Here is a 10,946-nt window from a genome sequence, read left to right as displayed (position 1 = left end):
AATAACAGCAACCCGTGACATCTTCCTACTGCAGCGTTACCCAGAGGCCCCAGTTGTCACGGAGGAATGGGGAGCCAGGGCCCTGCACCCCCCACTTCCTGCAATTCACTGGGACTCTCAGCCAGCCAGTAAAACAGACGGTTTATTAGACGACAGGATCACAGTCCAAAACAGAGCTTGTAGGTACAGAGAACAGGACCCCTCAGTCAGGTCCAACTTGGGGGTAGGGGGCCCAGACCCCGGTGCTGGGCCTCCCTCCGTTTCCCCAGCCAGCTCCAAACTGAAACCCTCCAGCCTTTGTCTCTTTCCTGGGCCAGGAGGTCACCTGATCTCTTTGTTCTCCAACACCTTCAGTTGGCACCTTGCAGGGGAGGGGCCCAGGCCATCAGTTGCCAGGAGACAGGGTGTCGGCCATTCTCTGTGGAGACCCCTGCACGGCCCTGCCCTCTCGGGCTCTGCAACAATCACACCATTATCCCATCACCTAGATACTTAAGAAATGCATAGGGGAAACTGAGGCACCCACATTATTCAGAGAAAACATAAGACCATTCCCACTTAGTCACACCCAGTCTGGAGGCAGGGTGCCTAGGACTGGACACTGCACCCCCAGGGACAAGAGGACAGGCCCTGTGGCAAGGAACTCACGCTCTAGGGTCACAACACCCCACACCGGGCAGATGAAGCAGGTAAAAGGGGGGGGGCCGGGATGGGGTGCAGGAAAAGGTTAAGGGAGCTCATTTAGCGCAGGAGGCTGGAGGTTTAGCTCACTCACAAATCAGGGCCTTCGACACAGGGTTGGCAGGTGTCGGGTTTTTGACCAGAACGCCTGCTCGAAAAGGGACCCTGGCAGCTCTGGTCAGCACCGCCCACCGGGCCATTAAAAGTCTGGCCGGTTGGTTGCGCAGCGGGGCTAAGGCAGGCTCCCTTCCTGACCTGGCTCTGTGGGGTTCCCGGAAGTGGCCGGCACGTCCCTGCAGCCCCTAGGCGCAGGGGCGATCAGGAAGCTCCACGCGATGGCCTCATCCCGAGTGCCGGCTCTGCAGCTCCCATTGGCCGGGAACCATAGCCAATGGGAGCTGCAGGGCCTGTGGGCGCAGGCAGCACACAATGCTGCCTGTCCATGCCTCCTCCTAGGGCCTGCAGGGACGTGCTGGCCGCTTCTGGGAGCCCTGCGGAGCCAGGGCAGGCAGGGAGCCTGCATTAGCACCGGTGTGCCGTTGACCAGGAGCCGGCTGAGGTAAGCGCCGCCTGACCGGAGCTCGCACCGAGAAACCCTGCCCCAGGTCGGAACCCCCTCCCACACCCAAATTCCCTCCCAGACCTCACACCCGGCACCCCAACCCCCTGCCCCAGGTCGGAATCCCCACCTGTACCCTAATCCCTCCCAGACCCCACACCCCCACCCGCACCCCAATCCCCTACCCCAGCCCTGAGCCCCCTCCCGCACCCAAACTCCCTCCCAGAGTCCGCACTCCAACCCTCTGCCCCAGCCCGGATCCCCCTCTGGCACCCCAAACCCCTAATCTCCAGCCCAATCCCAGAGCCCGCATCCCCACCGGAGCCCTCACCCCTCCCTGCACTCCAACCCCCAGCTCCAGCCCAGTGAAAGTGAGTGAGGGTGTGAGAGCGAGCGACTGAGGGAGGTGGGCTGGGCTGGAGTGAGTGGGGGTGGGGCCTTGGGGAAGGGCATGAAAGGGGTTGGGTCAAGGGCGTTTGGTTTTGTGCAAGTAGAAAGTTGACAACCCTACTTAAGGACCTTGGAAAAGCAGCCTCCTTAGCACCGCTCCTGATACCAGGGGCCAAGGCGCTCCCGGACATGAGAACCACAATAGGCCAGAGCAAAACGCTGCGTTAGAAATCGGAGCTCAGGCTGCCAAGCGAACGATAGCTGACAGACAGGAGATGCGGGAATTAAGGTTGTGCCTTCAGCCAGCAACTGGTGTTCATCCGTTTGCACCACACACACACCTGTAGCCAGGGCCACTATTTCCTTGTCTGTCTGCCTGTTTAGCGTCTCTCGGTCCTTACTGTGCCCATCACCGTAGTGTCTGAGTGGCAAACCAAGGGTTTGACGTATGCATATGAAACTGCCTGACTGGAAGGATGTGGTTTGGTGTGGATCCGTGACTGCTGGGGCGATTGGTGGCAGAAGGCTCTGAGGGCCTGGCTCATTCCGACCTGGCTCATTCCAATGGCTTCTACAGCTGACAGCAGCCCAGTCTCCTGCCTGGGTCCGACGCAAACCAGGAAGTACAGGACCACGGTTAATAAGAACAGCTCAAAAGATCATTTTCGCTGAGCCCAGCCCTGCACAGATTTCCAGCTTAGGTTTGCATTTTCAGCAAAAGTGCCTCCATAATAGCCAGCCACCCTGTCAGTCGAATCCTGGGGCGCTCCAGGGACAGCGTGTGTGCGTGTATGTGTACGTCTGTACATATGTGTATGTGTACATGTGTGTATATATGTGTGTACGTGTATGTGCACATGAGTGTGTGCACATGTGAGTATGCGTGTGTATGTGTACATGTATGTGCACATGAGTGTGTGCACATGAGTGTGTGCATGTGTATGTGTGTACATGTACCCCAGTCAGATGTATATATCTGGATTTCCTTTGAAAGAATTTTCAAATTGAGCTGATCAAGTGCAATGGCAAAGCACCCAATTCCTCTGCCCCCCACTGCCTTCGCTGCTTTAACGTACAACCTGCTCCGTTGACACCTCTGACTCCTGAAAGCCCTAACGCTCCCGGGGAGCAGGCCGTGCCCTGCCCTGCCCTGGCTTCCCCGGGTGTTACCTCGGAGGAAATCGTTCCAGATTCCAATGGGTGGCAGGTCCAGGGAAGAGCCTTATCTGCGGGGAGGCTGTACCAGACCCGCCCGACCCAGGCAGGCTCCCAGGTACTCTCTGCTCGCGGCTGATAAGGCTCCTTAGCAGTTTCTCTTCAAACAAATTCCAGTTCAAGACACCTGAGAGCTCCACAGCAGGGCAGCATCCCCAGAGCGCAGCAGGGCGGGGGTTAGGAGGAGCAGTTGGTAGCAGCACCTGCCCCTCGTACAGCAGGAGCGAGAAGTGCCAGCCTCTTTGCAAAGAGCAGCAGCGTTCAGCCTGGGCCAGACGTGCTGCGGTGATGGGTAAGAGTGGGCTCGGAGAGCCAGAGGGTCTGTGGGGCAGCGCTGGGCCCTTCTGCTCCGCACTAGGGCCGGGTGGGCGTGTTCAGCTGGGATTGGAACCCACCAGCACTTGTGGGTGCGAATGTGGGGCTGGAACGCAACGTGGGGCGCTCCCACCTCGCCCGGGGGCGACTGGGGGCAAGGGCAGAGAGACACCTGGGCTGAGACTCAGAGGAGCAGAGACCCCAGCTCCAGGGAGACAGTCACCCCGGCCGAGCTCGGTTAAATTGCCCAGCTGTGTGACAGCCCCCCCATCCCCGAGGGTTCCCCCCCCCGGTATGTCACAGCAGGGTAATGTGCGTATTGAACGGCAGGGGTTGCCAGAGACTGGCTGGGAGAGGCCTTTGGGGATGGAGGAAGCAGCACTAAGGTACATGCCAACCTCCCTACAGAGGAGGGGCCGTGCCCCGCAGGTGTGGGGCAGGGAGCTGGGACACTGCGCGGTTGGTCATTGTCTGGCCCAGGCCCTTCCTAGCCGGAGGCCGAGGCCGAGGCATTTCCTTCAGGTCACCTTCCGCTGCAGCTTGGCCACGGGCCCCCATAGCCACTAGCCCAGCCAGGGATCCCAAGTGGGGATTGTCTCGGCTGGCTCCTCCCTGCTGCCAGCAGCTCTTCACTGCCAGGGAATTCCTGAAATCCTGTGTGCCCCTCCCCCACCCACCTCCTGGGGCTCTGAGTGCCCTCAGCCAGTCCCCCTCCCAGATCCCGGGGCTGAGTGACCTTGGCCAACCCCCGTCCCTTCAGAAGGAACTCCCAGTACCCACCCAGCCCCCACACCTCAGGGTTCCCCTCCCTGCAGCTCTGTGGCCATCCCCCCACCAGGGCCGGCTTTAGGCCAATTCAACCAATTCCCCTGAATCGGGCCCCGGTACGGTGTACCGGCAAGAGCCGGTGTGCTGTACCAGGGTGGCCCGGCTTCCCCAGGGGGCAATTTAAAGGACCTAGGGCTCCCAGCAGGGGCCGGAGCCCCAGGCCCTTTAAATTGCCACCAGACCCCCACTGCTGGAGCCCTGGGGTAGGGCTGCGGGGCTCTGGGGGCTATTTAAAAAGTCCGGGGCTCCCGTTGCCTCTACCGCCCCGGACCTTTAAATAGCCACTGGAGCCCCGCTGCTTCCCCAGGGCTCCCGCGGCTGGGATAGCGGGGGACTCGGGGGCTATTTAAAGGGCCGGGGCTCCAGCTGCTTCTGCTGCACCCCGTCCCCGCACCAGCCCCGCACCCCCTGCCCTGCCCGCAGCCAGCCCCGTCTCCAGGCAGCCCTGCACCCCCTGTCCGCAGCCAGCCCCTGCTGCACCCCTGCCCTACCTCCAGCCCCGCCCCCCCCTGTTCTGCCCGCACCAGCCCCGCCCCCCTGCCCACAGCCAGCCTCTGCCGCACCCCCTGCCCTGTCTCCAGGCAACCCCTGCCGCACACCCCTGCGGCCCTGGGCAAAGCCAGCCAGCCCCACACACCCCTGTCTCCAGCCAGCCCCGCACCCCTTGCCCTGCCTGCAGCCAGACCCTACCTCCAGTGAGCCCCTGCCCTGCCTCCAGCCAGCCCCATGTCCACTGGTGCCCTGCAGTTCCCAGGGCAGTAACCCTGCACACCTGCTTCAATGAGGGGGGCAGGGAGCAGCTGGGACCCCCACATGTGCACACCACTAGGGTGACCAGACAGCAAGTGTCAAAAATCGGGACAGGGGGTGGGGGATAATAGGATCCTATAAGAAAAAGACCCCAAAATCGGGACTGTCCCTATAAAATCAGGACATCTGGTCACCCTAGCACACCCCCAGGGAATGGTGGGGACCCACACACGTGAAACGGAGCTCATTAATAACCGATCAACAGCATATATGATGCAATGTACATAATATATAATTTTATTATTTATATAGTTATGGAAAGTAAATAATACATGGAAGAAATGAAAGGCTTTTTTTTACATTATTTTTTTTTTGTTAGTCATCCCTGCCGGGGCCCCGCCAAAAATGTTCGAATTGGGCCCGGCCCTTCCTAAAGCCGGCCCTGCTGGAGAGAACAGGAGGATTCAGTGAGCAGGGGCTGCCGATCTGTCCCATTCACCAGGGCTGCCATCCTGCGGCTTCAGCATTAGTGGCTGGGGTGACTTGGGGAAAGGTCTCAACCTCTCCACATCCCACTTCACTGCTGCCAGAATCCCTCCTGCCCCCCCGCTACAGTCCCCTCCCTACCCAACCTGGGTGGGGCTGGAGGAGAGGGGTCTGAGAACTTGAGCTGTGGATTGGAGGTGGAACAGCTGTCAGGGGCACTGAGAGGGAGGTGGCAGGAGCTCCCCATACAAGGACGGGGGTTGCCACTGGAGGTCACTAGGAAGGACAACAAGACTCCATCCTGGGGGTCAGGAGGGGGAATCCATCCCTCAGAGGTGGGCAGGGGCTGGGTGGAAATGCTGCTGGTTCCAGGGGCCATTAATCCCCCCTGATTCCTCGGAGGCGTCTGAGTCTCAGACAGGTTCTCGTTCCCTTGCAGCAGGAGGACGTCACGGCCAATGTGATGCGCCAGCTCCGTATCATGCGGCACTTGCGCCAGGTGCCCGAGGCGCTGCAGGGCCTGTGCCTCTGAGGCCACCAGCAACTCCCGCTCCCTGCTGCAGGTACTGCTCTGGCTCTCTGTAAATGGGGAGCTAGTGGAAGGGGAAATGGAGCCCCCTGGCACTCACAGAAAGCTGATTACAGAATGAGCCCGAACTGAGAGGCACCATATCCGCCCCCCTAAAGAGCCAGACTTCAGTGGTGATACACCCCAGCTGGGGTAGCAACAGGATTGAGAACGAGGTAGGAAGTTCAGAGCAGCAAGGAAAGCCTGGAGGGGAACTTGAGAAGAGAGGTTGGAAAAGTGCAGCAAAGAGAAAGGTGCAGACCTAGCTGTTGGGTCCAGGGCTATGCCCATGGACAAAAAGAGCAGAGAAGGAGAGCATGCCTGGGCTGTGCTGAGAAGGTTAGCCCAGGGAGAAGGGCATGAGAAAGTGTACAAGCGTGGCCTAATGCCAAGATGGGAGCAAGAGTTCTTTGTTTTGGGGGCAGAGAAGCAGGCAATATCAAAAGACACGGCCTGCTTAGGAAATTGCTGAGTGGCTGAACGAGGGGCCAGGGCCCTAAGAAGTTAGAAAGAAAGGAGAAGGTGTCCTCTGACACAAACCCCCATGAGGCAGGCAAGGTGGAGGTGGCTGGGGTGGCCATGGACCTTGCAGACCCTCCAGCAACACACCCTGTCGGGTGCTGCAGGGAGATGAAGGACGAAATGATTGGCCCAGAGATGAAGCAGACTGGAGGAGGGACAAACACAAGGGTGGAGCAGTCCATGGTGGGTTCTCAGACCCTGACCGAAAAGGTTTTGGCATATGCACCGGCAGTAGCAAAAAGGCAACAGAAGACGCTAAAGGCTTCAGAAGAGGCTCTGCAAGCAGCTGTTCATGAGACTGAGTGGCTGCAGGAAGAGCGTCGAGATACTGCAGAAGAGAAGGTTTGCCCCGAGCGAGCTGGCAGACACTGGGCACAGTCTGTACAAGCGCGCAGCCGGTGACAGCGATGAGATGACGAGGGATGAAGCTTGGAGAAGAATAGAACTTGCCCCCGTATGGGCCAGGTTCTAAGGAAGAGGGTATATAACGGGGGGCTTGGCCTGTGGGCTATAAAGCCTGGAGCTAGGCCAAATGGATTACAGAGTGAGCTCCAGCTGAGGGGAAACCAGGGGAAACCGCTACAAAGGTACAGGAGCAGGCCTAGCTGTTCGGTACAGGTCCTTGGGGCAGAACCTAGAATCCAGGGTAGGACTGGTTCTCCCACGGTCTCTAAGGAAGGGGATGTACAGGGCCATAGAAAGGGCTACCAAGGCCAGCAAGGGCAGGCCGAGCCAAAGTCAAGCTGAGGAAAAGCCCCCAAGGGACAGAGGATCTTGTTTCAGTTCAAGACATTTTTTGACTTTTCGTTTCGGATGAGCGTGACCCAGGAAGGAGTGGACTAAAAGATGGTCGCCTGGCCGAAGGGCTGAGTTCCCAGCCAAAAACCTGCTGGCGGGCGTGCTAGCCCAAGAAATCTGTGACCCCAGGCCTTGAAGGAAGGGGCACCTATCGGTGAGTGAACTCTGTTACAAGCCTGCTTCCATTGTGGAAACAGCCTGGTATTGGAGAGTGGTGGGGATGGCCTGTTGGCGAGGATGGCTGGAAGGGTCATACAGGAGGGGCAGCAGGGTCCAGTGAGGAGATCAGGGAACGGGTTGTCTGCAGTCCTGCCACTGAGCGGTAACGTGATCCTGGCCAGGTCACTCTCCCACCTGGTGCCTCACTTTCTCTATCTTTGAAATGGGGCTCATCCCGACCCACATTAAGAAAGGGTTTGATCCTCTGCTCTTGCTTCCCAAATCCCTGCCCTCCTTGCCCCACACAGGCCTCTGCCCTGTTGCTCAAACTCCCATGCACATGTTAGTGCCTGTGCCACCCCCGCAACTGCAAGGTCTCATGTACAGTCTCCTGCCAGCAAACTGAAGCTGCCACTAGATCCAGAAAAGGAATCGCAGTTCCTGTGTGCTGCCCTGAATAGAGTCTAGACCCTGGGCATGGGGAAGGCCAACGCTCACATCCAGGTAGATCATCAACCTACTCCTCTGTCCCAGGAGCAGGAAGGCGTCTGGTTCGTGCTCCCTTCGGTAGCTGGAGCTGCTGAGTTGGGAGTGTGGTGGGCGGAGATGGGAACAGGCCATAGGATGAATCAAGTGTCAGGGGGAGACTCCCTGTGTGTGGGAGATGATGTTGCCCCTCTGTGGGGAATCCCTTCCTTGCAGATGCTGGGCTTTGGGTGCTGGACTCTGCCAGGAAGCCCAGCTCCCATCCCTAGCAGCTTGGCTGTTCCCTACACTGCTGTGCACCAGGCCCTCTGCAGAGAGCTGCTCTGGGCAAGGACTACAGAGCCTGCTGTCATCCTGACAGGTGTCACAACAGGTTCCATAATCCTGACCCCTGGTCTCCCTCCGCTGGCAGGCTCTGAGCAAGGCCTGCCGAGAGAACATGGATGATGAGCTCTCGATCCTGCTGACAGCACCCCCCAGCACAGACAAACTCCAGCACATCTTGGAGGTGAGCAGAATGGGGAGGGGCAGCAGGGGTTTTACCTTAGCCCTGGGGACTCCTAGAAAGAAGAGACTGGAAAATCCATGTTTCTATTGGATCCTTCCGAGTATGCATTCGTGATATAAACTCACTGGGTGACCTTGGGGTAACTCACTTCCCCCTTACGGCATCAGTCTTCTCCACTATCAAATCTACACTGGGGAAGAAGGACAGAAGCCCCGACAATCACCTTCACCTCTGGGTGTCTGGTCCTGGGAGCCGAAACCACCTGGACTATCTGCCCCATCTCCTAAACTGCCCTGTCTTTCCCTCCTAGGGCCTGGTCCTTAGTGCTCAGCCTGGCCCCTACCCAGCTTGTCCCTCACCTTTAAAGGACGCTCCAAGCCCCTCCCATGCCTGCTTCCCTTGGGGTCTCTCTCCTGGCTGAGCACAGGCTGCCCTTCTATCTCTCAGCAGGCCTGGGTCCTAGTCACAGGCTGCGTCTTGTCACGTGACACCCACACTTATTCCCTTCACCCTAGGGAGCTGCATCACCTGGGCCAGGTGCAGTTGACCTCCAACCCCTTTCCTGGCCATCTCACCCTGGGACAGGTTGAAACTGGTAACCTGTGGGTAACAGTAACTCTTTGCTCGCAAAGGTGCTGAAGACACAATGGAAGAGGAAATCCTTTGGCCTGGATTGAAATTATTCCGACTGAAAGTGAATGAGAGAAAATAGGTCCAGAGTTCTCTTCCTAGCAGCAGAAAATGTAGCGATTGATAGAGGTTCAGGTCAGAAAGGACCATTATGTGCATCTAGTCGCCCCCCCTGTATAACTCAGGGCCTAGAATGTGACCAGGTGGTTCCTTCAGCCAACCATAGCATGGGACTGAGCCAGAGCACGTCTTTTGGAACGACATCCACATGCAGGAGAGCCAGCTGGCTACCAGAAAATCTCTCTTCTGCAGTGACGTGGGGTTAAGGGACACGGGGGAAAAGACATGGAGGCTGTGACTAAACTTAGAGCAGGGTGGGGAACCGAGACACAGTTGGGACCTGTCAACACTACAGGTCTGTTGTGCATTTGTAATCTGCTGACCCCCACATATTGTTCAGAGCCTATGGACAACCCAGCTCCTAAAGGTACGTTTGTTCTGTGCTTATCCCCTATGTACCAGCAGGGCTGGACAGCATTTCTCACTGTGATGTGGGGAGCAGGTCCTGGGTACTAAGGGTCTGAAGAAGCTCTCAAGGACTAATTTTTTAAAATAATTGTTATCAATGAATTGGGAGAAAACATACAATCACTGCGGATAAGATTGGGGGGTGACAAAATACAGGCAGAGTGGTAATTCCTGATGGGGAGAGGGCAGTGATATACAGCGATCTGGCTCATTCGGCCAGCTGGACCCATTCAAAGAAAACAAGTTTGAGCAGAGTCCAGTGCAAGGTCCTATACGTAGCCACAAGGTACGCCGGCCACACCTCCAGAATGGGGACATGTATCCAGAAAAGCAGTGACTCTGAAAAGGATTTAGGGGCCAGAGTGGAGAAGCCACTCAACATGAGCTCCCAGTTTGATGCTGTGGTGAACAGAGCTAAAGCCATCATTAGACGAAGGAGCAGAGCCGTGAGTAGGATAGGGAGGTGACACAGCAGCAGTGAGACTGCTATTGGAATACTGCCTCCAGTGTTGGTGTCCTCCTTTGAAAAAGATGGTCCTAGAAATTGGAGCTGGGGCAGCAAAGAGCCACCAAATGTTCTGAGGGCTGGAGAAAAATGCCTTCTAGTGAGCTATTGAAAGAGCTCAACCTGTTTAGCTTATCAAAAGAAGATTGAAAGGTGACTTCACTGAAGTGTTGAAATGCCTTAATGGAGAGAAAATATTGGGTATTAAAGGGCTCTTTAATCGAGCAGAGAAAGGCAGAACAAGACCCAATGGCTGGAAGGTGAAAAGAGACAAATTCCTATGACAAATAAGGCACAAATATTCAACAGCGAGGATGATTGACAACAGGAAGAAGCTACCATGGAAAGTGGTGGATTCTCCATCTCTGGATGTCATTAATAAAGACTAGATGCCTTTCCGGAATGTGTTTGCCCCAAAAGTAGCTATTGTGGTAGACAGGAGGCCTGTGATATGCAGGGGGTCAGATTAGATGCTCTAACGGTCTCTGCTGCCCATAAAGTCTACTCATTTCTGAGAAACCGAGTGTAGCATTGGGAGCAGCCTCTGCTTATTAAACAATCAGTTTGTCAGCACCTGCAGGACAATTTGGTTCTTAGGACTAGTGAGCATGGACTTGTCAAGAACAAATCATTCCAGACCAATCCTAGGTCCTTCTTTGGCAGGGTTAGGGGCCTAGTGGAGGTGGGTAAACAGTAGATGTGATCTATCTTGGTGTTAATAAGGCTTTTGACACAGTCCCATAGGACATTCTCACAAGCAAACAGATGCTGCTTAGCACTGTCAGAGCAGCTTTTGCTGGGGGATTCTCCCAGCACTTTCCAATAGTGGGAAAGTATGAAATCCCCATTTGACTGCTGGGGACAGAGCCTAGAGGGGGCAGCAACTTACCCCAAGTCCCACAGGTCAATAGGAAACCAGCAATGGAACCCAGGAGTCCTGACTCCCAGTTCCCTGCTCCAATCACTCCAGCGGAGCACACTCCCTCTCAAAGCAGGGGGACCGGACATGAGGGCCTGG

The 10,946-nt window shown here is 56.7% G+C and overlaps 1 protein-coding gene and 1 pseudogene across 1 annotated transcript in view; one reads left to right on the top strand and one right to left on the bottom strand.

Annotated features, from left to right (window-relative positions):
- The window catches only part of LOC135974464 (maestro heat-like repeat-containing protein family member 1), a 936,803-nt gene that overhangs the window by 897,789 nt on the left and 28,068 nt on the right, over positions 1–10,946 (bottom strand). The gene's annotated exons all lie outside the window — the stretch shown is intronic.
- Positions 2,998–10,946, top strand: part of LOC135974754 (fibrinogen-like protein 1-like protein) — a 22,103-nt pseudogene continuing 14,154 nt past the window's right edge.

The sequence above is a fragment of the Chrysemys picta genome, chromosome 12 (assembly GCF_011386835.1).
Source record: "Chrysemys picta bellii isolate R12L10 chromosome 12, ASM1138683v2, whole genome shotgun sequence".
NCBI lineage: Eukaryota > Metazoa > Chordata > Testudines > Emydidae > Chrysemys > Chrysemys picta.
Note: the sequence above shows the minus strand (reverse complement) of the source record. Positions and strands in the feature narration are given on the sequence as shown.